Source organism: Chlorocebus sabaeus, chromosome 9, assembly GCF_047675955.1.
Source record: "Chlorocebus sabaeus isolate Y175 chromosome 9, mChlSab1.0.hap1, whole genome shotgun sequence".
Lineage (NCBI taxonomy): Eukaryota > Metazoa > Chordata > Mammalia > Primates > Cercopithecidae > Chlorocebus > Chlorocebus sabaeus.
This window is the reverse complement of record NC_132912.1, coordinates 134,616,266-134,642,556: the sequence shown is the minus strand read 5'-3', so window position 1 is coordinate 134,642,556 and position 26,291 is coordinate 134,616,266. Positions and strand designations below refer to the sequence as shown.

At 53.3% G+C, this 26,291-nt stretch overlaps 1 protein-coding gene across 2 annotated transcripts in view; it reads right to left on the bottom strand.

Annotated features, from left to right (window-relative positions):
• JAKMIP3 (Janus kinase and microtubule interacting protein 3) overlaps nt 1-24,346 on the bottom strand; it is a 135,322-nt gene extending 110,976 nt beyond the window's left edge. The window contains exon 1 of one of the 2 annotated variants that reach the window (XM_073019461.1): nt 22,167-24,346. The gene's annotated coding sequence lies outside the window, so the exon portion shown is untranslated. The remainder of the gene's footprint in view (nt 1-22,166) is intronic. The other variant, XM_073019462.1, reaches the window with a different exon arrangement.
• Between the last annotated feature and the right edge of the window lie 1,945 nt (nt 24,347-26,291).

Here is a 26,291-nt window from a genome sequence, read left to right as displayed (position 1 = left end):
TCTACTCCTTGGTGCCTAATATTTGTGCTGCCATCACAGCAGGTGTTTGTGCTATTGATACCTTTCCTCACCATAACTAGCAAGAAGGTGGTATTCAGGAGTCCTACTGACTTCACGTTTACCTTATACTAGCAACTTGCTGAAATCTATTAGTCCTAAGAGTTTGTTTCTATATTCTCTTGTATTTTTTTTCTTGAGATGGAATCTCACTCTGTTGTATAGGCTGGAGTGCAGTGGTGAGATCTTGGCCCATTGCAACCTCCCCCCACCCCCCAGGTTCAGGCGATTCTCTTGCCTCTGCCTCCCAAGTAGCTGGGATTACAGGCACCTGCCACCATGCCCAGCTAATTTTTGTTTTTAGTGGAGACGGGGTTTCACCATGTTGGCCAAGCTGGTATCAAACTCCTGACCTCAAGTGATCCATCCGCCTCAGCCTCCCAAAGTGCTGGGATTACAGGCATGAACCACTGTGCCTGGCCATTCTCTTGTATTTTCTATGTAGAAAATCATTTGTGAATATTTTTGGTTTTTTCCTTCCAATCTTTATACTTTTACATTATTTTCCTACCTTTTTGTGCTAGGTAGGGTTTCCATGACACAAAACATCATTAGTCATTCAGGAGAGGCAAACTCATTCACGAGAGATAACCAGCACCCCTCTCTCATTCCTGTCTTACAGAAACATGCACCAGGGTTGTTGCAGGATTTTGGTAGGTTCACTACCTCAGGTTAAAGACTGTATTCCGAATTCGCTAAGTGTTCATTTTTTAAAATTCTGAATGGGTGTTACAATTCATCAAGCACTTTCTCTGCATCTACTAGAATAGCCTATTGTTCTCTCCCTGTCTCTTCAGAGCCTGCCTGTGCCTGCCCCTGTGACTGCCCAGCCCCCACCCCCAACTCCCAGAACCTGCCTGACCCCCATCTCATTATCAGCCCCCAGCGGGTGGTTTGCAGTCACAGGATTGCATTATTTCCAGCCTCAAACTTGGGGAGGCAAAGACCTGGCTCTTCAAAGTCCCCCAAAATGTTCCCCTACCCAGAGTCAGTGGAAACAGACAGTCTGCCCTCTCTTGATGCTGAGGTGGCTTTATTTTGTCCAGTATCACAGGGCACAGTGCATCGAGGGTCCAAGCTCTAAGCCAAGGTCTTCGCAGCAGCTTCCTTCAGCAACGTTTTGTCTCCTCTTCCTGTTCCCAAGAGAGCATGAAGATGCAGCCTCTGGCTCCCAGGGACAGCGTGGCCTGCCCACCCCAGCAGCTGTGGCTGTGGCTCCAGGACTCATGGCTCCACTCTCCTCTGTCGTTTTCGGCAACCCAGATCAAACGCTGCCCATCCTCCCTCCCTCTCCCTCCTCCCCCTTCTCTCTCAGTCCCTCTGGTTCTCCAAGGTAAAGTCAGCTTATATCTGGGAATTTGAACACCTGTGAATTGGCAAGGCCAGTGACAAGGGACAGGCAGGGTGGAGCTGGGATGCCCTGGCACTGGCCCCCCTCCCTGGGGACAATTTCTTGCCTGCCTCATTCTTGTAGGTGGGTGGGGCCCTCGCCACCACCACCCCACTAAGCAGCTGCTGCGATCCTCCGAGGCTGCTCTGGCATCTCTGAAGACTGCTGGAGGCTGCATGCCCTGAGGGGTCGGCCTCAGCACCCCCAGACATCAGGATGGTGGGGGCCCAAGAGCCCCAGAAAGGGACAGAGCCTCAGGGCTGGGCCTGGCCTCCTCCTGCACGGGGCAGCTGGGTCATCCTTGCTGTGGTCACCACGCCAGGCTCTGTTAAGTTAGAAATAAACAAACGTCGGCATTTTCCCCCTGACCTGAACAAGTCAATCTCTTGCACCTTCATCTCCAATAAAATGGAAACTATTGGCTCATATCAAAGACTTCAAATGCACAATCCTGTGGCCAGTGCACAGCGTCTCCTGGCAGGCACAGGGCCCAGGCTCCCAAAGCTGCTTCATCACGATGCCCCATGGCACACGTGGCACCAGCAGCAGGTGGGGACAGCACCCAGAGGCTGTCCGAAGGAAGCTCAGCGGGAGGAAAGGCTCCTCCTTTCCATTGGCAGGAAGTTTAGCAAAAGCCACAGAACATTTTTTTAGGGACGCAGCAGCTGAAAATGCACAGAAGACAACATCCTGGGTCCCTTTGGTCGCACGCGTGAACAGCCGTTCAGAGTCAGACAGACACAAGCCGGGCATCTGACAGCTCCAACCACTGCAGCCGGGGCCTGTGGCCCTGGGACAGTCCTCGGTGGCGTGAAGCCAGAGCCAGGCAGCCAGGCACACCTGGGCGCGACACGAAGGGTAACCAAGGAGCCGCATAGGAAGCTCCGTCCAGAATCCGGAACCAGAAGCGCAGACGGTGCCAACTTACAAGGCTTCGACCTTATGATGGGTTTACTGGGGTACCTCATGCAGTTTTGACCATTTGAACGGATGGTGCATTTGTGAGAACATGACCCCCTCATCTGTCAAGAAGCATCTGGATGCAGCGCCCATCAAGACAACGTGTGATTTCCGCCAGCTGGCGTGTCCCCTCCCCACTGCTCTGGGTAACTATCGATCCTCACACACGTGCAGCCGAATGACACATAAAAATACGAAGAAGCATCTTTACCAGACGCACGCGGCAAATGAGTCATTGCTGAAGTTCACCACCTGTGTGCCCAGGGGAGCCGCCTCTGGGGAGGGGTGTTCTCTGCTCAGCAGCAGATGGGGTCAGCACACAGGACCATCCGGAGAAACGCTGTGGGGAGGACAGGCTCCTCCTCCCACCTGCAGGTAAGTTGAGCAAAAGCCTCACCACCTCTTCCCAATGGAGGCAGTCACCTTGCACCCCTGGGGCCTGGATACACCTGTGCCTGGTCTACAGGGCTGACTCAGGCTGCAGCAGGGGCTACTTCCAGAGCCCTGTGAACCACAAACCACATCAGAGATCAGCTCTGTGGCCCTCACTTTGTATTTCCACCCACGGGTGCTAAATGAATCCATCACCAGATGAAAGCAGCCTCGTTCCAAGGTCGCTGCTGAATCCATGGGAATAAATTGGGCCCCAAGGCCTTGACCTCGGCCTTATTCTCATAGGTCGGTGGCTCTCACAGGATCTGAGACTCACTCCCACCACCAAGCAGCACCAAACACCAGACACCAAACCAGTCCTTAATTGCAAGAAGGACGTGGCGGGCAGCGCTTGGACTTCAGTTGTCTGGGGCTGAGGATCTGGCCCTGCCTAGCCCCAGGATATGGCCCTGACTGCAGACCCTCGTGTTTGAGCATCACCTGAATCCTCTCCCGACTTCGTAAACACCAGTGTGCAGTGTGGACACAGCGCCATTATATGCATTATTAGTGTATCTGATCCAAAACCACCGCAAACACACTGCGTGCATGCTGGGTTGAGGGAGGGAGGCGCTGCCCAGGACAGCACTGGAGACAGCGTCCCTCTCACTGGGGTTGACACAGGACCCAGCTGCCTTCGTTTCAGCCCTGAGCGCCCAGCACCAGGGGGTCGACACCCCTGCTGCACTGGAAAGAGCAGCGATACCTGCATGGGGACGAGAAGGCCGAGTGGAGAACACACACGTGCAGGGCTGCTCAGGTGACGACGAGAATCGCCAGCCTCGTGGGGCCTGTGCCACATGCCGGGGCCGTTCTAAATGCACTCTGTGCTGCGTCTCATGCAGTCCTGACACTAACCGGCGGGGCAGTGTGTGTCCTGTGAGCATCCCACGTTTATCCTTCCTTTAGCATGGCTGTGCAACCAACCTCTGAGGGCTATACAGTGGCAAGGCAGTCAGCGGCGTGCTCCTGCCCACGCTGGGCTCTGGGCTTGCTGGCACCACAGGACATGAGGCCTCTTTCATGCACGCAAAGCCTGGCGTGCAAGGAGCTCACGCCCAGTGCACGTCGGCCAGCGGGTCTGCAGCCAGGGATTGAGTGCACGTCTCTTCCCTCCTGGACAACAGTGAGGCTCACTCTCCGGCTCCTTCGCGGGTCCCAGGGGGCTGCGCCCAGATGCTGCCACACCAGCAGCCAGCGGCCAGCACATGCTCTGGGGCTGGCCTTCCTCCCTCCCTGGTTCACTCTTCCCAGCCCCCATTCCTGTCCCCGGAGTTCTTCCTAAAATACCACACGCTACACACAGGTCCTACACCACATGCTACACACAGGTCCTACACCACACGCTACACACAGGTCCTGTACCACACGCTACACACAGGTCCTACACCACACGCTACACACAGGTCCTACACCACACGCTACACACAGGTCCTACACCACACGCTACACACAGGTCCTACACCACACGCTACACACAGGTCCTGTACCACACGCTACACACAGGTCCTACACCACACGCTACACACAGGTCCTGTACCACACGCTACACACAGGTCCTACACCACACGCTACACACAGGTCCTACACCACACGCTACACGCAGGTCCTACACCACACGCTACACGCAGGTCCTACACCACACGCTACACGCAGGTCCTACACCACACGCTACACGCAGGTCCTGTACCACACGCTACACGCAGGTCCTGTACCACACGCTACACGCAGGTCCTGTGCCACACGCTACACGCAGGTCCTGTGCCACACGCTACACGCAGGTCCTGTGCCACACGCTACACGCAGGTCCTGTGCCACACGCTACACGCAGGTCCTACGCCACACGCTACACGCAGGTCCTACGCCACACGCTACACGCAGGTCCTACGCCACACGCTACACGCAGGTCCTACGCCACACGCTACACGCAGGTCCTGTGCCACACGCTACACGCAGGTCCTGTGCCACACGCTACACGCAGGTCCTGTGCCACACGCTACACGCAGGTCCTGTGCCACACGCTACACGCAGGTCCTGTGCCACACGCTACACGCAGGTCCTACGCCACACGCTACACGCAGGTCCTACGCCACACGCTACACGCAGGTCCTACGCCACACGCTACACGCAGGTCCTACGCCACACGCTACACGCAGGTCCTACGCCACACGCTACACGCAGGTCCTGTGCCACACGCTACACGCAGGTCCTGTGCCACACGCTACACGCAGGTCCTGTGCCACACGCTACACGCAGGTCCTGTGCCACACGCTACACGCAGGTCCTGTGCCACACGCTACACGCAGGTCCTGTACCACACACTACACACAGGTTCTGTACCACACGCTACATGCAGGTCCTTGTCTCAGCTCTGCTTGGGGTGAGCACTGGTGGGATATAGGCTGAGAGCCACCCCCAGGGTGGGATTCTGGACCCCTGGGTAGGATCTAGAACGAGGGTAGAATCTGAACCCCAGGGCAGGACCTGGAACCCAGGGCGGGAGCTGGACACCTGGGTGCCTGGTATTCTGGAAACGGATCAGTCACCATCAGGCCAGGTGAGAGCCCCCCTGCAGTAGGTGTGGGTGGCAATGCCCTGGCACTCAGCAGCCTCACTGGTGGTACACTGGGACAAAGTACAGACGGGAGGGGGGGACCACTTGGCTCCCATGGGTCAGTGCAGCTGTGAGGACCTCACAGGGCTTCTGCTGGCAGCCTCAGTGGCCTCGCATAAAGAAAATGACAGGCATGGTCTGGCTTGCTTTCAACCTAGGGCACACTGCCCAAGTCCGAAGGCCCTTGTGGTGGCAGATAAGGAGGCCCTAGCGTCCTGTGGCCTCTGAACACCAGGCGCAGGAACTCTAAGGGCAGCAGAGTCACAGAGGGGACAGAACACATGGCCTCAATTGGTCTCCAGCACCAAAGTCAGGGCCCTGTAGGAAAAGATGGGACCCTAAGACCTGGATGGGGTTAGTGGGTATTTGGGTTTCCAGGCATTTCTGTGCATACAAAATAAAGGCAGAGTACATGCTCACAGCCTGCGATTAAACCAATTGAATGTGGACAACACAGCAGCAGAGATGCTGGGGATGAGCTGCACCCATCACCTCCACAGGCCAGGCTCCCCCACGCACGGGCAAGCTTTACAGGCCAGTGGCGATGTGCTGAGAGGCGCCCTCACTGTCAGTGGAGAAACCGAGTGTGGGGGCGAGAGAGGTGCCTGGGGTCCCACCACTCACCAGGAATGAGGCCAGGCTCATCCAAATTTTCCAACTTCTGAGCCAAACTTTTAAAAAGACAAACACGAACTGACCAGAAATAAGCAGGCAATGCTGGCCGGAGACGAACGGGCAAGGGCGACGCCTGTCCCCAGGCAGACTCAAGTGTCCCCAGGTGGAGTCACATTCACAGCACTTGGAAGAAAACTCATTCTGGACCATCCGCATGCACTGTGGGGAGCTCCAGGGAAAATGACAGCTGGAATTCCTCTTCAGAATATCTGAACGAGACTTGAGGCAGGAAGGGGGCAGAAGACCAGGAACCCCATGGGGAGAAGACTAATTACTGGGCTCCCTGCACCCCCAGGTTGTCTGATGGCACAGTGGGACATAAATCCCGGGGGAGGCAAAGGAGAGGGTGGTTGAGCCAGGACACCACGGGGCAGCTCATTAGTCTCCCGTTGACCACGTTCAGATAGAATGTTAAGATGTCGGGATAAAAAGACAGTGAAGTGAGAGCAGGCATTAATTAAGACCAAGGCACATGCCAACTGATATGGCTTAGACCCCGCTCGCCAGCAGGCAAGTCGCACACACACATCCATCCTTTGCCTCTCTCCTTCACTCCTGCGTCCCAATCCCATGTCATCATGGCCTGCGGGCTTCTTGGCAAGACCTGCTCGGTTTTCATTTCTTTCCAAACATTGAAGAAAAAAAGACGTTGCATTTTAATTTTCTTATGTCATTCTCAAATCATGTGCTCTTAGCCACTGTTTTCAAGACAAAGTTCTGATGGATGCTGGTGGCCAACGTGACCTGCCTGTGTGAACTCTGTATGTCCTCGTAGAGGACATGTTTGTCATTGATACTTGGACAATTCATTTGAAATCTGCTTCAGTTTCTGGGGTTTATTTGTGAGGGTCTTGAAAAGAGTTCTATTGATAGCGGTTTGTTTTCTATGCCTCCCAGAGAAAGGCACTACTCCTGTTGAGAAAAGAATCTGCTGTGCACCTCCCAGTGGAGAGTCCAACTTCCGAATCACTGCTCAGGCCCCTGGAGAGATAAAAAGAACAAAACCAACCCCAGCAGCCCTAAGAAATCTGTGCCCCCTGAGCCCCCAAGGCACCCAACAGCCTTCAAGTGTACCAGAGGGTCCTTGCTGTAGGAGTGCAGGACTCTCTCCATCCGCAGGCCTTAGTGCCAGGGCTGGCTCAGGAAGCTGGAACTGCCTCTGTGAAGAAGTGGGCTGCTATCCCGGAGCCCAGGGAACAGCCTTGGTGCTGTCCGTGGTGCTGCTTCTCTCCATTCCTGACTTCAGCTCACCGACCGCACCTTAGTCTATCTGTTAACGCGGTCTGAAACCTAGTGGTGACCCCTCCCTTAATCTATGGTACCAACCAATCCTGCCTCTGCCTGACTCTCGACCTAGCTCTTGGCGTCAGCCCTAGCAGAGACTGGTCCGTAGGGTGGGCTGCCCAGGGGTGGTTCTGGCCTAGACTCATACACACCCCACCTGTACCACACCTTGTCTTCCCCCATATCTGCCAAGCCAGCCCCCAACCTCCGGCAGAGCCTCCCATGTTGGCCTGCACCCCACAGGTGAGTGATACCAGAAACACGAACCAAGAAGTTCTTCTCTGAGCTTCTTCAGAGGAAGCTTCTTGGTGGTTTTCCTACACATGCCCATTTTTTACATTTTTGGTAAATCGAAGTTATTGGGGAAAAAAGAGGAGGGTACCTAGGCCTTTTCCAGGCATGGCCCTTACATTCACAGAACCTTCCCTGAGCCTGCCGGCTCCTCCAAGCCACAGTTTACACAGACACTGGGAAGGGAAGTTACATGCAGAGGCCTCATTCCATGTCCTCTTCCAAGTTCATGCAAATTTCCCCTGGTCCATCCTTGGCCATTCCAGAAATGAGCTGAAAACTGTGACAGGGTGGCCCCACGCTCACAGCCCTGCTTTCAGTGGCTGGCATATATATATATTTTTTTAGATGGAGTCTCGCTCTGTGGCCCAGGCTGGAGTGCAGTGGCGCAATCTCAGCTCACTGCAAGCTCCGCCTCCAGGTTCCCGCCATTCTCCTGCCTCAGCCCCGCAAGTAGCTGGGACCACAGGCTCCCGCCACCACGACCGGCTAATTTTCTTGTATTTTTAGTAAAGACAGTGTTTCACCGTGTTAGCCAGGATGGTCTCGATCTTCTGACCTTGTGATCGGCCCGCCTCGGCCTCCCACAGTGCTGGGATTACAGGCGTGAGCCGCCGCGCCCGGCTAGTTTTTTGTGTTTTTAGTAGAGACAGCGTTTCACCGTGTTAGCCAGGATGGTCTCGATCTTCTGACCTTGTGATCGGCCTCCCACAGTGCTGGGATTACAGGCTGAGCCGCCGCGCCCACAGTGGCTGGTATTTTGTTCTCACTGCTCCACTCCTCCAACATCGCCAAAGCCTCTCAATCCATGGAAACAACGAGGACTGCAAGAGCTCTCTCAGGTAATGGCGAGCGAGGTGAGGTCAGAACTAGGGTTAGGTTAGGGTTGGTTGGGGTCAGAACTCACCTCCCACCTAAGTAACAAAAGTGCTGAGAGGCCACATCACGTGGGACCATGTAGACTGAGAGATGTGAGCAGGTTACTGAAGAACCAAAGCAGTGTTCGCCTGAGGGCATTCGCCAATACCCAGCCTGCACCTGTGTTCCATCACCTTGTGGGGACGAGGGAGATGAGAGACAAAGCCCGTGTCTGCTTTGGTGTGGGGTCCCACAGGACACTCTCCCCCATGCAAACCTTTAGCATAAGGGGAAACAGAACTATATGACCCACCCTCTGCCCCACCCCAATTCCGCAGGACTGCAGAGAGCCCGCCTTGGTAGGCAGCAGGAGAAGAAAAGGAAAAGGAAGGAGAAACCCCAACTTTGAGGGTGGTGACACAGACTGATCAGATGATCTCAGCAGACCAAGGGACTCCAGACTGAAACCTGGGCTTGAAGTGGTTCCCAACTTGAGAGCCTCCAGCTGCCCGGCAGGAGCAACTGTGACCCTCTCTGGAGAAGGCACATTCATACCAGCTCTCAGAGAAACCCCACAAACACGTCCTAACATGCAGCCAACGAGAACCAGGAAACCAGGAAACAAGGTACATGAGGAAGAGCCAGGATAAAAATAATTGAAAGACCCAGACTTTTTGAACATTAGAATTGACAAATACAGTTCACAAGACAATTCTATTTTTAAAACTAGACTTTTTAGCACAGTTTTAGGTTCACAGCAAAGTTAGCAGAAAGTGCACAGAACTCCCATATACTCTTACTCCCCGTCACATAAACTTTTTCTATTTCTTTGAAGAAATAAGTTACAAGCTTGAAAATAACTTCACAGAGTAGAAAACTATAGAAGGTGATATGCCGAATTTGAATAAAAGAACATTTTTAGAAATAACAAATGTAATAATTAAAATGAAAGGCACAATGGACACTTTCGGTAGCAGATTGGACAACAGAGGAGAGGATGGATGCACTGAAGATAATTCAGAACACATTACCTGGAATTAAGCACAAAGAAACAAATAAAGAGGCAGAACCCAGAGAAGAAGCTATGAGAGATAAAGGATAGAATGAGTAGGTCTCTCAGAGGGAGACATGAAGGGGAAAACTTGGCAGATATAAAAGTTGAAGATATAGTGACAGAATTCTCAAGAACTGATGAAAGACAACAATCCGAAGATTCCAAATAAGTCAAAATCTAGATCTACATAAGAAAACTCAAGGAGAAGGAGCAGGAAGGACAAAGACAAAGACAAAATAACAAAATGTGCCCGAGGGAAAAGCTCAAGGTCAAACAAAGGACATTTGGACTAATAGCTGACTTCTTATAGGGACAAGGAAAGCCACATGACAATGGAATCGTGCTTTTGTTGTGTTGTTGAGACAGGTTCTCACTCTGTCACCCAGGCTGGAGTGTAGTGGGACAATCTCAGCTCACTGCAGCCTCACCCTCCCAGGCTCAGGTGGTTCTCTGTCCCTCAGCCTCCTCAGTAGTTGGGACTACAGGCATACACCACCACACCCAGCTAATTGTGGTTTTATTTTTTGTAGAAACAAGGTCTCACTGCTGGGACTACAGGTGTGAGCCACCGCACCTGGCTGGGATAATGTTTTAAATATGCTTTTAGAAAAATAACTGCCAGCCAAGCATGGTGGCTCACACTTGTAATCCCAGCACTTTAGGAGGTTGAGGTGGGTGGATTACTTTGAACTCAGGAGTTTGAGACCAACCTGAGCAACGTGGCAAAACCCCATCTCTACAAAAAATATAAAAATGAGCTGGGTGTGGTTGCCAGTGCCCGTGGTCTCCTGCTACTCGGGAGGCTGAGGTGGGAGGATGGATGGCTTGAGCCCAGGAGGTCAAGGCTATACTGGGCTGAGGGAGTATTGCACTCTAGCCTGGGCAATGGAGGGAGATCCTGTCTCAAAAAAAAAAAAAAAAAAGGAAAGTCAAAAGACAAACAACCTAATAAAAATATAGGCCAAAGAATCCAACAGGCACTTCACAAAAGGAGATGTACGAATGTCCAACAAACATAAAGAAGCCCCCAAAATCATGAGCAGTCAGGGAAATGGTCATTAAGTCCACAAAGACAGGCAGGTACCCACTCACCAGAACGGCTGGAACTAACAAGACCAACCATGCCAGATGTTAGCAAGGATCCAGAACAACTGGAACTTTCATCCAAAATGGTATACGTGGTGTTTTGTTTTCTTATAAATCAAAATGCACACCTACCTGACAACCCAGTGGTTCCACCCCTAGAAGGTTCTCCACAAGAAATGAAAATATGTGCCCTTGAAAAGACTTGTACAAGAATGATCAAGGTGGAAGTTAATGTAGGCTGTTACAATAATCAGCCCCCCCAAATCTCCTTCCTAAATTATGTAAAATAATTTTACAACCTCAAAAAATCCTTCAGCAAACTACACCCTTGGCATGACGTGAAGATGAAGATGGAGAGCACCAAAAACTGCTGAGTAACGGAATAAAAAGAGAAAAAGCAACAAATCCAGGCCCCACATCCTCCCGCTCCCCACCCCACTACTTCCCGCCCTCTGGTGGCAAAGGTGACCAGGAGAAACCACAGGGACGCAGGCTGAGTGACGAAGGGTCCATCAGACACCACCACAAAGAGCAAAGCTGCTCTCCACGTGGGTGAGTCAGAGAGGTGCCTGGACGTCCCAGGACCTCCATCACTGCAGGAAAGGAGCCTCAGAGGACCCAAGCAGCCAGACCCCGTTACCGGGCAGCGCGAGGATCTGAGGGCCAGGACGTGGTCTGGTGAGCTCTTCAGAGAGGCAAACTCGGCTTAGAGAGGCAAGAGTGAAGGAAACAGACAGGCGTGTGACTGAAAACATCAGTCCTGCAAACACAGAGCTTCCAGGGAGAAACGGCGGCAAAAAGGAAGAGAGAAGCTCCCTTTGGTAATCGGGTAGAGGAAGAGAAAAGAAGAAAAAGAGAGAGAGATGAGGTCCTGGGAGACAAAATATGACCATGAACTTGGGAATATTCACAAACCTCCATCATCAAAACAAAACACAAAAACCTCACTGAAATGTGTGGACATCGCCAGGTTGACAGAAAAGGGACTCATTAAGCTGGGAACCTTGTAAAATATCCCAACATCAAAAATATGAGCCAAAAGAAAAAGGTCACAGAAGACTATGGGAGAAAATCAGGAAAAAGAGCTGATAAGAATTCCCTCCGTTAAAAACCACCATAGGGCTGGGTAGGGCGGCTCACTCCTGTAATCCCAACACTTTGGGAGGCCAAGGCGGGAGGATCACTTGAATTCAGGAGTTCGAGACCAGCCTGGGCAGCATAGTGAGACCCCCCCCCGCCCCCGCTTTTAAAAAAGAAAACAAAACACAAGGCAGAAGAAACCTGTACATCCACACAGAACCAGGCACACGCGAACAGCATTCAAGGGTACGGAAACACACCCTGAATTGGGAATTCAACAGCTTAGGGCAAAAAAATCGGAGAAATGAAAAAAGAATTTATTGAACTCAGGAAAAAAAAAAAAAAAAAAGCACCTCAAAAATGAGAAATAAATTGTAAGATGCCCAGAGGAGTATCACACAAATGAAAATTTAATAAGAGGCATTTGAAGAATAGGCAAGGGGAGAAGCAAGAAAATAAAATGCAAAGAGAAAAGTAACAGGTCAGCAAGAAAGGGGAGGAAGTGGAAGGTGAGGAGGAGGGCAGCACTCCCAGCCTAAGGAAGGGAAACAAAGCCATGTGTCAGTGCTCATAGCTACAGCTGTGCTCCAGGAAGACCATCCGTACATAGAAACAGACCCAAATCCACGGTGCAAAGGGCTCACCAGCCACTAAAAAATCAACCCAGACCACCAACTTTGAGGCATGCTGGTAAAACTATTCCATTTCAAAGCTAAAGATAAAATCCTCAAGGCTTCCAGGCAAAAAGGTCAATTAACTTGAGGAGTCAGGCCCGGGCCAGCAGCAGACTTTCAGGACATGCAGAGAAGTAAAGAAACAATGCGGCAACATTAAAAAGAAAAAAAAAAAAAAGCTCCATGAAAGACAGCATGGACTAAGGATTTTAGAAACAGTCAAGCCTGGAATTTCTGATGGTTCCAGAAAGTAAGGAAGTGCTTCACAAAACAAAACACACACAAACACACAAAAACCCCAAAACCACGATGAGCTGGTCAACAGAACACAGCAGCCAGCCAGGAGCTCCTGAAGCTCAAAGCTGGAGTGATTTAACAAAACAAATATTGTTATTACCGGATTTTAACCCACGGAATAAGTATCCTCATGTCCCTACTGACATAAACAAACAGATAAATGGGGAGAAGGAACAGCCTTTCCTTACAGGAAATCGCAGGGAGTGGAAAAGCACAATAGGCCAGCGCCCGGGGGCCCCAGAGCACCTGGTGCCAAGGCCAGGAGCAGAGACTGAAGAACCAGGCCCTGCACAGTCTCAAAGCAGTGCTCTCAGAGCCATTAACTACAGAGGAAAGCTCTGAACAGGGACTTCCCGAAACGAAGCCCCTTCCCTGAGTAGAAACCAGCAGACACAACCTCCGCCCCGTGGTCCAGCAACGTCGCCCTCAACATCACACCCGCTCCACTCAGAGGATGCATCATTCATGCTGTTCCTACCAAAATGCACGACCTCATTCCCGTCAGGAGAGAACCCCAGCTAAACCCACACTGGGGACCTTTCATGAAATAACCGATGAGAAGTCTCCAGAAGGACCAAGGTCACACTATACAAGGAAAGACAGAGGCGGTGCCACAGCTGGAGCCACACGAGGAGACACACACAGCGCCGTGCACCCCAGCTCCACGCACCGTCATCTCGCGGGGGATGGGGAACACACAGTTCTGTGCACCGAAAGCTCCTGGCGGGGCGGGGGACACACAGCTCCGTACACCGCCAGTTCGCGGGGGTAGAGGGGACCCTGGGTCAGGAGGAGGATGTCCACGGGAACCTGTGGGATTGGGACAGGTCTGTGGCTTGGGTGATGGTGTGGAACCAATGTTAGTGTCCTGGTTTTGGCAAATGTACTGTGGCTGTACGAGATGCTAACCAGGAAAGAAAAAGAACTTTTATCTGAAGAATGCAGGTCCTTTTAATGATCAGGCCCACAGACACATTAAAATGAGGCAGCAGTCATGCCATACTCCCCCACTTTGAGCTACGCATTCCTCTCTCCAAACTGCTATTGCCATGGTAACTATCAATTAACTCAGTAATGCTGTACCAGACACCATAACCCATGGCCTGTAGCTTAGCTATGGATAGCCAATGCCAGTCAATGTTATCTCTGCAAACCAATGAGAATTTCTGACAAACAACTTTCTATCAGTCCACCCCCTGCCCCGCCTTTTTACCTTTAAAAACCTGCTGTGGCCAGGCGCAGGGGCTCACGGCTGTAATCCCAGCACTTTAGGAGAATTGCTTGAAGCCAGGAGTTCAAGATTAGCCTGGGCAACATAGTGAGACCCTGTTTCCACACACACACAAATTTTAAATAGCTGGGTGTGGTGGCACCTGTAGTCCCAGTGACTCAGGAGGGTTGGGGCAGGACAATTGCTTGATCCCAGGAGTACAAAGTTGCAAAGAGCTTTGATCATGCCTCCCCACTCCAACCTGGAGCAAGACCCCAACTAAAAAAAAATCCAATTGTAACTACTGCTAATCGCAGTGTATATTAAGGGCAACTTTCATCAGTGTTCCCAAGTGGCAAGTTCCTCAAGCTTGGCCCAAAGAGCTCTCTGCGTGGGTTAATTTTGCCTCAGCTTCTTCCTCTTAGGTTGACACAACCTTAGGAGAACCTGGGTAAGGGGTACACAGAACTCTGTTCTGTGTGTGTAACTTGTCAATCTAAAATTATTTTAAAACTTAAAAAAAATGTTCATGACAGCTTGACTTAAAAGAGCCTAAACGAGGAGAATGGATAAATAAGCCGTGGTGGATGCGCACAGTGGAACAGCACGCGGCCGTGAGGAGGGGCGAGCTGGACACACAGAAATGGAAGACCCAAGACTCGATGCTGAGAACGGAGAGCCAGGCGCAAAGCGGACGTCCTGGACGGTTTTATCTACGTGACGTCGGAGAGCAGCTGAATGCATCTGTGGTGGGAGCGTGGCGGCTGGGGGTGTGAGGAGCCTTCTAGGCTGATGGCTATGTTCTGTAATATCTGCTGGGGGGGGGGTGTTACACAGCTGTGTGAATTCATCAAAACTCACTCACTTAAGATCCATGCATTTCATTGTGTGTAAATGTTACCTTAAACTGAATATAAAGAGTGTGTGTGTGTGTATTTTTTTTTTTAAGACAAGGTCTTGCTCTGTCACCCAGGCTGGAGTGCAGTGATGCAATCTCGACTCACTGCAACCTCTACCTCCCTGGCTCAAGTGATCCTCCCACCTCAGCCTCCTGAGTAGTTGGGACTTGGAGCATGTGCCCCCACGCCCAGCTAATATTTTTTCCCAGATGTTTTATAAAGATGGGGTCTCACTATATTGCCCAAGTTTGTCTGGAACTCCTGAGCTCAAGAGATGCTCCTACCTCGGTCTCCCAAAGTGCTGGGATTATAGGCGTGAGCCACCGTGTCCAGCTAAAGTATATTTTTGAAAAAAAGGATTATAAACACATATTATACTTTTGTATTCACTTCCGAGTGAGTTGCAGACCTCAGTACACTTCCCTCTCGACACCTCAGCTCACACTCTGGGCTGTCCTTGAGGACTGGAAGACACAAGGGCCTCAGCACAGCCACATGTGCCCTTCACTCATTGGGGAAGCTCGCTCTCCTGGGCACCCGCCTGTGCCAGGTGCGGGTGGAGGGCGATGCGGTGCTAAGTCAGCCTCGGACCCTCTCCTAGAGGAGCTTAAAATATGCTGGGGAGACAGAGACACGCCCAAAAACATGTCAGGAAGAAGGGAGAAGCCAACATCCAGGCAGCCAACAAGCATGAAATGGGCTCAGAATCCCTGCTCACTAGGGAAACGCAGACCCAGCTGCAGTGAGCCACTCGCTCACCCATGAGGACGGCCGGGATCAAAACAGAACAGAGTGGAAAGGGAGTGCTGTGAGGATGTGGGGAAACTGGAACGCTTGTGCACGCCTGATGGGAACCTAAACTGAGGCAGGCACTGTGGAACACAGGATGAAAGAATTGAAAGCAAAATCTCAGACGGGCATTTGCACGTCTCTGTTCACAGTGGCATGATTCTCAAGAGCAAAATGTGGAACAACCCAGTGTCCATCTGCGGGTGATGAGTCAGCAAAATGCACATCCCTTCCTTGGAGTAGGCTTCAGTCTTCAAGGAAATCCTGACACGCAGGCAACACGGGTGAAGCACGCCAGTCACATGCGCACACACACAAATACCACGATTCTACACAGCTGAGGCCCCAAAGGAGTCAAAGACCAGTGGGGGGGCCAGGGCTGGGTGTGGGGTACAGTTTACGTTGGGGAAGATGAAATACTTCTGGAGATGGTGTTTGCACAGCACCGTGGTTGTACCTACGCTGCACACCTAAAAATGGTTCAGATGGTGACTTACGTGTATTTCGCCATAATTTAAAACAAAACCTCTATCCTCTGAGTGCAGCATGTGGTGGTGTCCTGCTGCTCTGAGGAAAAGCCCACACCCATCTCTACAAAAATACAAAAGTTAGCCAGGCGTGGTGGTGCAAACACGTAGTCCCAGCTACTCAGGAGGTTGAAATGTGAGGATCACTTGAGCCCAGTAGGTGGAGACTGCAGTGAGCCATGATCATGTCACTGCACTCCAGCCTGGGTGACAGAGACCCTGTGAAAGGGAAGAGACGAAGGAAGAGACGAGCGAGCAGGGCACGGTGGCTCACAGCTATAATCCCAGCACTTTGGGAGGCTAAGGCTGACAGATCACTCGAGGTCAGGAGTTCAAGACTAGCCTGGCCAATGTGGTGAAACCTTGACTCTAGTAAAAATACAAAAATTAGCCAGGTGTGGTGGCACATGCCTGTAATCCCAGCTACTCAGGAGGCTGAGATACAAGAATCCCTTGAACCTGGGAGGTGGAGGTTGCAGTGAGCCGAGATGGCGCCACTGTACTCCAGCCTGGGCAACAGGAGCAAAACTTTTTTCTCAAAAAAAAAAAAAACAAAATAGAAGAAAAGAAACACAGGCAGCCATGGAAGAGGCCTTGGAGAGTGGGATCCCAGGCACAGCAGGTGTCTGCTGGCACAGGCTGGCAGCGCAACAGTTCAGGCCAGCTATAAGGGACAATGCAATTCTCTCAGCAGCTCACATGCCCACCCAGCCTGGGCCATGGGGCAGCATGCTGTGTTTTCAGCTCTCCTGGCCACGGTGCTCAATGCTGCCACCGGCAGCGGGCATGGAGTGGGGGTGTCAGCCTAGCCGGCCCAGCCCCAGCCAAGTCTCCCATACTCCCAACACCGGGGATGCACCTCCTAGGGCCTGGGGACACCCAGCAGAGGGGCCACGCTGGCTCCTGGTGTACACCACTGTGCCTGTCCATGGCAGCAGCTCCCAGAACACAGCCTGTGCTGCGGGGATCCTGCACACAGCTGCCCTCATCCTCTCACCTCCTCACAGGGTTCCTGGCCCTGGCTGTTCCCACTGGCACCTACCACCCACTCCAGCCCACTCTCCACTCCCTGAAACACACGCACACCGTTTGTCTGATCCCCAGGAAAGCCTTAAAATAAACAGGTGATGAATGTTTATAGAAAATGTGGTATCAATTAGCTGGGCATGGTGGCACACACTTGTAGTCCCAGCTACTTGGGAGGCTGAGGCATGAGAGTCGCTTGAGCCCAGGAGGCAGAGCTTGCAGTGAGCTGAGATCACACCACTGCACTCCATCCAGCCTGGGTGACAGGGGGACTCCATCTCAAAATAAAAGAAAGAAAATGTGGTGTGCACATCTGACGAATACCACTCAGCCGAGAGACACAGGTGCTCCTGCCATTTGTGGCCTGGATGAAACTTGAGGACACCACGCTAAGTGAAATAAGCCAGGCACAGAAAAACGAGTACTGCACAATTCCACTTCTATGAGGTGTTGAAAATAGTCAAATTACAACAATAAAGACCGGAAGGGGGGCTTCCAGGGCTAGGGAAGGGAAGTGGGAGGCTCTCAACAGAGGAAAAGTTTCCGTTAATGTTAAGTGAGAGGAATAACCTCCAGAAATCTGCTACTCTGTGCTGAACCTGTACTAACCATCAAGGGTCACTGACACTTTAAGTGTCGTACACTTAAAATTTAAGAGGATTTATCTCATGTTAAGTGTTCTTATCATGATAAAAAAAAATTGAAGACGAAAAAGCAAGCTCATCCGGAATGGTTCATAAAGGATTAAAATCAACCCAAATACCTTATAAGGAATTGATTAAAGAAACAATTGAATAGTATAAAAATGCTCACAAATATGACATTTTTAAAAAGCAGGATATAAAATGATTATAACATGATCCAAACTGTGTATGTGGCTGGGGGAGTTTGCAAACCCATCCGTGGTCAGGAGGTCAGCAGGCAGCCGGCAGATGTCTAGATACGGAGCGAAGGGAGGGCCCTGTCTTGGTCAGCACGTCCCCATCACAATATGCCACAGACCAGGTAGCCTAAACAAGACATTTCTCACAGTTCTGGAGCTGGAAGTCTGAGGCCAAGGAGCCAGCGGTTTGGTTCCTGGTGAGGGTCCTTCCTGGCTCACAGAGCTGCCTCTGTGCCCTGTGGAGACAGCTCTATCCCGTGTCCCTTCTTGTAAGGGCACCCATCCCGTCCCGGGGGCCCACCCTACAACCTCATCTCACCCCACCACCTCCCAAAGGGCCCACCCCCCAATACCATTACATTGGGGGTCAGAGTGCAACCTATGAACCTGGGGGACACAATTTGATCTACGGCACACCTAATGACTTACAGAAGTCACCTGGGCAGGTATTAGTTATGAGTACTGATTGTCTTCACCCCAGTCTTCTGAAATTTTAGAACTTTTATAAATAAAACAAAAGAAGCACAAGGTTGTGAAGGAGCCCGTGCTTAGTGTCATGGCAAAGACTTGGGGAGCAGTGACACCTCCACGCACAGCATGACTTGCACAGAGGCGTCCCAGCATGTGGGGCGTGGAGGCAGGAGCATCCCAGAGAGGCTGTGAGAGCCAAGTCGATGCAGCAGCTGGAGGCCGAGGGAGGGGGCCAGAAATGAAGCTCCCCCCATCTTCAAGACCTTTGCTGGATGCTGCTGTAGGGAATGGGGGACCAGCCAGATTTTCAGACCTTGCCGGCTTGACAGCCCAGCACTATGGGGGGAGTAGGGGTGGCCTCAAACCAAGGGTCACCTCTCCAGAGTGCACAGATGTGCTGCTGTGCTAAGAGACCTCTGCCGGGGAAGCCAGTGAGCCAAAGGCAGGTGACATGCAGCAGGAAGTACTGGCAGGTGTGGAGGACCAGGCCTCACAGCTGTGCAGGGACCATGCTGTCCAGGGCCATGGGAGAAAGGGTCTAGCCCCTGGCCTTACTGGGAAAGGGTGGGTGGCCTGGCTGAGACTGTTCCGCTTGGGGGTTGTGGGTATGGGGGGTGTCAAAACCCGAGGGGGCAAGGCGGGACAGACAGGGGCCTGGTATGGGATCAGGGCCCAAGCTGAGGTGACTTTAAGTTCTTGAATCACAACTAAGAGACAGGTCCTGGCTGGGCACGGTGGCTCATGCTCATAATCCCAGCCATCTGGGAGGCCAAGGCAGGAGGATCACTTGAGATCAGGAGTTCAAGACCAGCCTGGGCAACATAGCAAGATCTTGTCTCTTTATTTTATTTTTTTTTTTTTGAGACGGAGTCTCGCTCTGTCACCCAGGCTGGAGTGCAGTGGCGCAATTTCGGCTCACTGCAAGCTCCGCCTCCCGGGTTCACACCATTCTCCTGCCTCCGCCTCCGGAGTAGCTGGGACTACAGGCGCGCACTACCACGCCTGGCTAATTTTTTGTATTTTTAGTAGAGATGGGGTTTCACCGTGTTAGCCAGGATTGTCTCGATCTCCTGACCTCGTGATCCGCCCGCCTCGGCCTCCCAAAGTGCTGGGATTATAGGCGTGAGCCACCGTACCTGGCCAAGATCTTGTCTCTTTAAAAAAAATTTTTTTTAAATATTTTTTAAAATGAGACACAGGTCCGAACGCTGATTTTGCAACTCCGAGCTCCTTAGTTCTGGTGGTTTCAGGTGATGTCTGCACCACCCCCCCTTGCTGAACTGCATGCTCCTTGATGGTGTGGCCTCATGACGGGCATCGCTGGTGCTCAGACACATGTGCTGCTGGGTGAAGGGTGCGGCCCCCACCTGCCTTTGCAGCTCTTCCCAGCCCATCCCGGGCTTCTCCGGAGCCCCTGCAGCCCAGCTCTTGTACCCTAACAGGGGGACACCCACACACCATAACACAGATAAAGAATTGGAACAGAGCCTGCCATACATACAGCAAGTACATTTATGATGGCTGGTTTTTGTTTTTTTGTTTGTTTTTTGGATACAGAGTCTCATTCTGTTGCCCAGGCTGGAGTGCAGTGGCGCGATCTCAGCTCATTGCAACTTCTTGCCTCCTGGGTTCAAGCGATTCTCCTGCCTCAGCATCCCAAGGAGCTGGGATTACAGAGGCACCAGGCCCAGCTAATTTTTATATTTTTAGTAGAGATGGGGTTTCACTATGTTGGCCAAGCTGGTCTAGAACTCCTGATCCACTCACCTGGGCCTCCCAAAGTGCTGGGATTCCAGGCGTGAGCCACCACACCTGGCCATGGTTGACTATTTTGATCATCGCTATTTCCTTTGTGTCATCTTTTTTAAAAAATTAGTTTATTGTTATGCCATTTTCCACAAACTCCTAGATCTTGCAAAAGTGTCATGGACGCATACTTGTGGGACCAAACCCGAGAACCTGGAACCTGCTGACCATGAGCTGCCTGCCGTGGAGGTTGCGTCCTGCATGTGGGCTCCCCTCAGGGCACCTGAAGTGTGAGAAACACTGACTGCAGGGCACGCTGGTAACAGCTTCTTTTGGGGCATCTGAACTGAACCTACCACCCATCCTCTTCATCTTTCCCTTTCAAAATATGGGTTTTGGTGGCTATCATTGGAAATTGATAATAAAAGCCAGAATCATGCCTGGGCAGATATTTTCAATATAAATAATGTCCTAAAACAGTAAGCTTGTCCGTGGACAGATCAATCTGCTTGAAAAAATCCTACTTAAAACTGAAACTATATCCTCAGTGAACTCCCAACTATAACTTGTTACCGAAGTTCCCTCTTGCCAGCCATATTCTTGTAGTAGAAAGCTGACCAGGCCAGATAAGGAGTGAGATGCGCGGCTTCTTCCAGATTTGTGGCAAAGGCTGCCATCGACTCCAGGCCAATTGGTACCCTTGTTCTCTACAGCCCCAGAGCAGCCCTGGACCAGGCCCGGGGAGGGCAGGGGCAGGGGGAAGCCTGTGCTATGGCCCAGGCACTGAAGCCCAAACCAGACATGTACTGGGCCAAGCTCTTCCTCCTGAAAGGGCCGCAGGGTGCCTGCCCGCCTTCCACTGAGCCTCCTAGAGACGCTCCGCCCTCCCTACTCCGAGTTTACTTACTAGGGGGTCAGCAGGGCAGCCCGACTTGCCCTTTACCTGGGGGAGGGAATCCGGCCCCAGCTGCCAAAGCCAGCACACTTCACTACCCAATCCAGCAGGGGTCTTTTGACCCCTGCGTTTAATCCTCAGCCCCTGCAGACACACGACCGGGCACTTTCTCTGCCTGCCACCCACCCGCCGGTGGAGGCAGGCTTCCCCAGCACCTACGGGCTCCCTGGCTCCCTCCATGACAACGGATTTCCTACGGTTCTGCAAGCGAATCCCAGGTCTGCGCGTCACCACCCCATTTCTTACATTTGCAGACAGCTTGCCTGGGAGAGCCTCCGGTGCATTCCAGCACCGCACCAAGAAAACAGCCAGACAGACCTCAGACGGGGGCAGAAGGGAACCGCTCCAACTCCCAGCTGCTTTCCACGAGAGGCAAGGTCACGGGGACACGCAGAGGATATTTTCTAGGAAAACTGTCCGGGCCGGCACCTCCTCCCGACCCCAACCAAAACCTTTATTCTCTGGCTTCCTGTATCATCAGCATCCCACGGCCACGCTGGCCATCCCTGGAACGGGGGCTGTGAAATTTAAAAGCCAGACACCAAGATAAAAATAATCGCACGACGCCACTTCCCGCAGGAGGCACAGTCGGAGACGCGGAGATGCGGGTCGCCAGCCCCGGCCCCGCACCTGCGCGAGCCCCACCCAGCGGCCGCGTCACCGCCAGCCCCGCGGCCTGTGCAGGGCAGGGGGTGCCGTGGAGAGGACCTGCCGGTCGGGGGCCGCCGGGAGAGGCAGGGAGGACCCCGCCCCAGACAGGGGCGTCTCTGCCGCGGGACCCCCGCCCTCGGGACGTCGCCCCCGGCCCGCCCCACGCCGCGCAGGGCGCCTGGATCCCGGACGCACCGTGCCAGGCGCAGCGCAGAGGCCCGGCCCCGTGTCCCGGTCCCGCCCCGGCCGCTGCTCACCGAGGCTCCCCGCGAGCGACTCTGGGCGGCGTCCGACGGCCTCGATCGGCCATGGCAGAGGCGGCGGGCGGGGGCGCGCGTCACCGTCACCGCGAGCAGGAGCCCCGAACCCGGCCCGCCCCGCCGCCCCTGCTCCCGGGCGCTCCCCGCGGCCGCGCTCCTTGCTCGGTGACAGCCCCCGCCGCGATCCTCCCCCACGCAGTCCCGGTCTCCGCGGAGCCGCCGTGCAGGCTCCTAAAACAGGGCTCGGCGTGGCTGAAAATAGCCCGGGGGCCGCGGGGCGCGTGTGGGGAGCTGGGACCCGGCCCGGCTCAGGTGACTGGCACCGGGCGCTGCGGCCTGAGAGGGACTCACCAGCGCTCAGGCCGATCCCAGCGCCATGCGCAGCACGGGGGAGCTGCACGCGTGCGGCCTCACCCTTAACTCTTGGCGTCCCATCCCCGAACGCTGCCTCCCCTGGCCTGTTGCGAGAGAAATGCTTTTTGGAGTCTGGCATTGAGCAAATGAAGCGGCTGCTGCGGTTTGAGATGCACAATCTCTGCTCTTCGCCGGGGCCTGGGATCGCAGCTCACCACGGCCCGTGCTTCTGGGCTGGGACTTCAGGGTAAAGCGAGAGGAAGGCCCGCACCCACTTGTTGGTGTTCAGACCACATATAATCTCCATCCACGCCACCACGGCCACACCGATGGGCGCTTTGTGAAAGGGTGGGATGGAGCAGCAGAGCTGGCGACCTCTGCAGAGCTGGGAACTCCCTGAACACCCCCCTCCCCGACACACCACCACCACCGAGCTTGCAGGTGCAGGAGCAGCCCTGGGGAGCACGCACGTGGAGCACAAGAGCCCCCTCCACACGGTCTGTCGGTCCACATACCTCCTCAACCCCAATCCTCCAAACCTGTGCCTTCTAAGTCCCTGATCATCAACTGGCCCTCCAGGTAAAGGAGAGGATAATCAGGTGTGAGGCTTGAAGTTTGGCCAGCTGCATGGAATTCCTTTCCACCCCGTCCCTCAGGGCCAGCTGGAGTAGGGCTGTGATGCCGAGTCCCACCCGCCACGCCAGCCTAGTATGCAGAACCATCTGTACACCAGGCTCCATTTTTCATTTCTCAACTTGTTTTAGGGAACTCCCCATAAAACGAAAAATGCAGATGGAGGAAGGAGGATTGCAGAGGGAGTGGGTGCCTTCGGAGGGCAAGCCTCCTGCTCATGTGACTTTCGGGGTGTCTCGGATATGCTTGAGGACAGCCTCGTGTCAGTCCGTTGGGGCTGTCGTAATGGAAGTGTATTTCTCATGGCCCTAGGGGCTGGAAGTCCAAGACCAAGGTGCTTATGTGGTTGGTTTCTGCTGAGGCCTCTCTCCTTGCCTCGCAGATAGCCGCCTTCTCCGTGGGTCCTCACGTGGTCTCTCCTGTGTGTGCTCACGTCTGGTGTCACACCTTTTCTTATGGACACCAGTCCCATTGGGTCAGGGCCTACCCTGATGACCTCACCTAACCTTGATGGTTACTTCACTTCCTTAAAGGTCCTGTCTCCAAACGGGGGCTAGGCCTTCAAAATATGAATTTTTGGGGAACACCATTCAGTCCATAACAAACCTCACATGTACTGCCTCCATGTTTATAATAGTTTTGCTGGACAGGCCCGTCTCTATGGCTTGGTAACACCAGGTACTGACTGACAGCTTATGCTTCATGATCTCTTAGTGAACTGTTGTGAAATACACTGTCTACTCCACCCATGAGCAAGACAGCAGCTGTTTCTCAAAAGGGAATGGTGACCTGTTGATGAGACGGCCACTCAATAATACTCATCAATAACCATGATTGTGGTTGTCCTGTCAAGGTTTGCCACAGGCTCCACACAACATTCTTTTAGGAGATGGGGTCTTACTATATTGCCCAGGCTGGTCTTGAACTCCCTGCACTCAAGTGATCAACCTGCCTCAGCCTCCCCAAGTGCTGGGACTACAGGTGTGAGCCACCATGTGCCTGGCCCTCCATATAACATTCTTACATTCTGCAGACACTCAGATTGCCGTGGGTTTGCCACGTCCTAGGGCTAAGTGGAAGAAAGCCTTGTCTGGCAGCCTAGTCAGCAGGCCAGCATTTCTCTTGCTCTGAACCTCACAGTTACTTGTTAAATAGGAAAGCACATCCAAATTTTGTATATATGGCCTCTGTATTAGTCCGTTCCCACACTGCAATAAAGAAATACCCAAGACTGGGTAATTTATAAAGAAAGGAGATTCAATGACTCACGGTTCCACATGGCTGGGGAGGCCGCAGGAAACCCGCAGTCACAGTGGAAGGGGAAGCTGGTGCGTCTCACATGGTGGCAGGTAAGAGAGAACAAAGCGGGAAGAGCCCCCCTTATAAAACCAGCAAATCTCGTGAGCACTCCCTCACTATCACGAGAACAGCATGGGGGAAAGCGCCCCCGTGATCCAATCACCTCCCACCAGGTCCTTCCCTCAACACCTGGGGATTACAACACAAGATGAGATTTGGGTGGGAACACAAAGCCTAACCACATCAGCCTCCAGTATTCAAAGAGGCTTTAATGGTGACACGTACAGGTTATGGCGACTGCCTCTCCCTTTCTTTGGAGGACTTTTCGGCAAATGTGTCACATAGGCCGGGCGGGAGGCTCACACCTGTAATCCCAGCACTTTGGGAGGCCGAGGCGGGAGGCTCACACCTGTAATCCCAGCACTTTGGGAGGCCGAGGCGGGTGGCTCACGCCTGTAATCCCAGCACTTTGGGAGGCCGAGGCGGGTGGCTCACACCTGTAATTCCAGCACTTTGGGAGGCCGAGGCGGGAGGTTCACACCTGTAATCCCAGCACTTTGGGAGGCCGAGGTGGGAGGTTCACACCTGTAATCCCAGCACTTTGGGAGGCCGAGGCGGGAGGCTCACACCTATAATCCCAGCACTTTGGGAGGCCGAGGCGGGAGGCTCACACCTGTAATCCCAGCACTTTGGGAGGCAGAGGCGGGAGGCTCACACCTGTAATCCCAGCACTTTGGGAGGCCGAGGCAGGTGGCTCACACCTATAATCCCAGCACTTTGGGAGGCCGGGCGGGTGGTTCACACCTGTAATCCCAGCACTTTGGGAGGCCGAGGCGGGAGGCTCACACCTGTAATCCCAGCACTTTGGGAGGCCGAGGCGGGAGGCTCACGCCTGTAATCCCAGCACTTTGGGAGGCCGAGGCGGGTGGCTCACACCTGTAATCCCAGCACTTTGGGAGGCCGAGGCGGGAGGCTCACACCTGTAATCCCAGCACTTTGGGAGGCCGAGGCGGGTGGCTCACACCTGTAATCCCAGCACTTTGGGAGGCCGAGGCGGGAGGTTCACGCCTGTAATCCCAGCACTTTGGGAGGCCGAGGCGGGAGGCTCACGCCTGTAATCCCAGCACTTTGGGAGGCCGAGGCGGGAGGTTCACGCCTGTAATCCCAGCACTTTGGGAGGCCGAGGCGGGTGGCTCACACCTGTAATCCCAGCACTTTGGGAGGCCGAGGCGGGTGGCTCACACCTGTAATCCCAGCACTTTGGGAGGCCGAGGCGGGAGGCTCACGCCTGTAATCCCAGCACTTTGGGAGGCCGAGGCAGGAGGCTCACACCTATAATCCCAGCACTTTGGGAGGCCGAGGCGGGTGGATCACCTGAGGTCAGCAGTCCGTCCTCTGAACCCCGGAACGATGCTGAGGGGGGACTCGAACTTTCATGGCTGTCTTCTCCCCTCACCTGGCACCCACGTGCCTTCAGTCAGGTGTCCAGGGTACTTGATGCTTCCTGTTCATCAGGTCCTGTGGATGTGATGCTTGCAACACAGCTGATGAGTATCACTTGGTGGGGATGACAAAGGCCCCCCAGACTAAACTGTGGCACAGAACAGACCTGGTTACTGTTGAATCAAGACTGTGAAGGTGTACTGATGTCCCGAGAGTGTGAAAGTGAACTCTTCCTGGTGTTCCGTGATTGCTGGTACAGAGAAAATAAGATGCATTTGCCAGGTCTACAGCCACATACTAGATGCGGGAAGTGAACTGATTTGCTCCATTGTTTCAGTCAACATGCCCCATCTGCAGTAGCCATTCAATTGAGCTCACGACTTCACAAAGCTT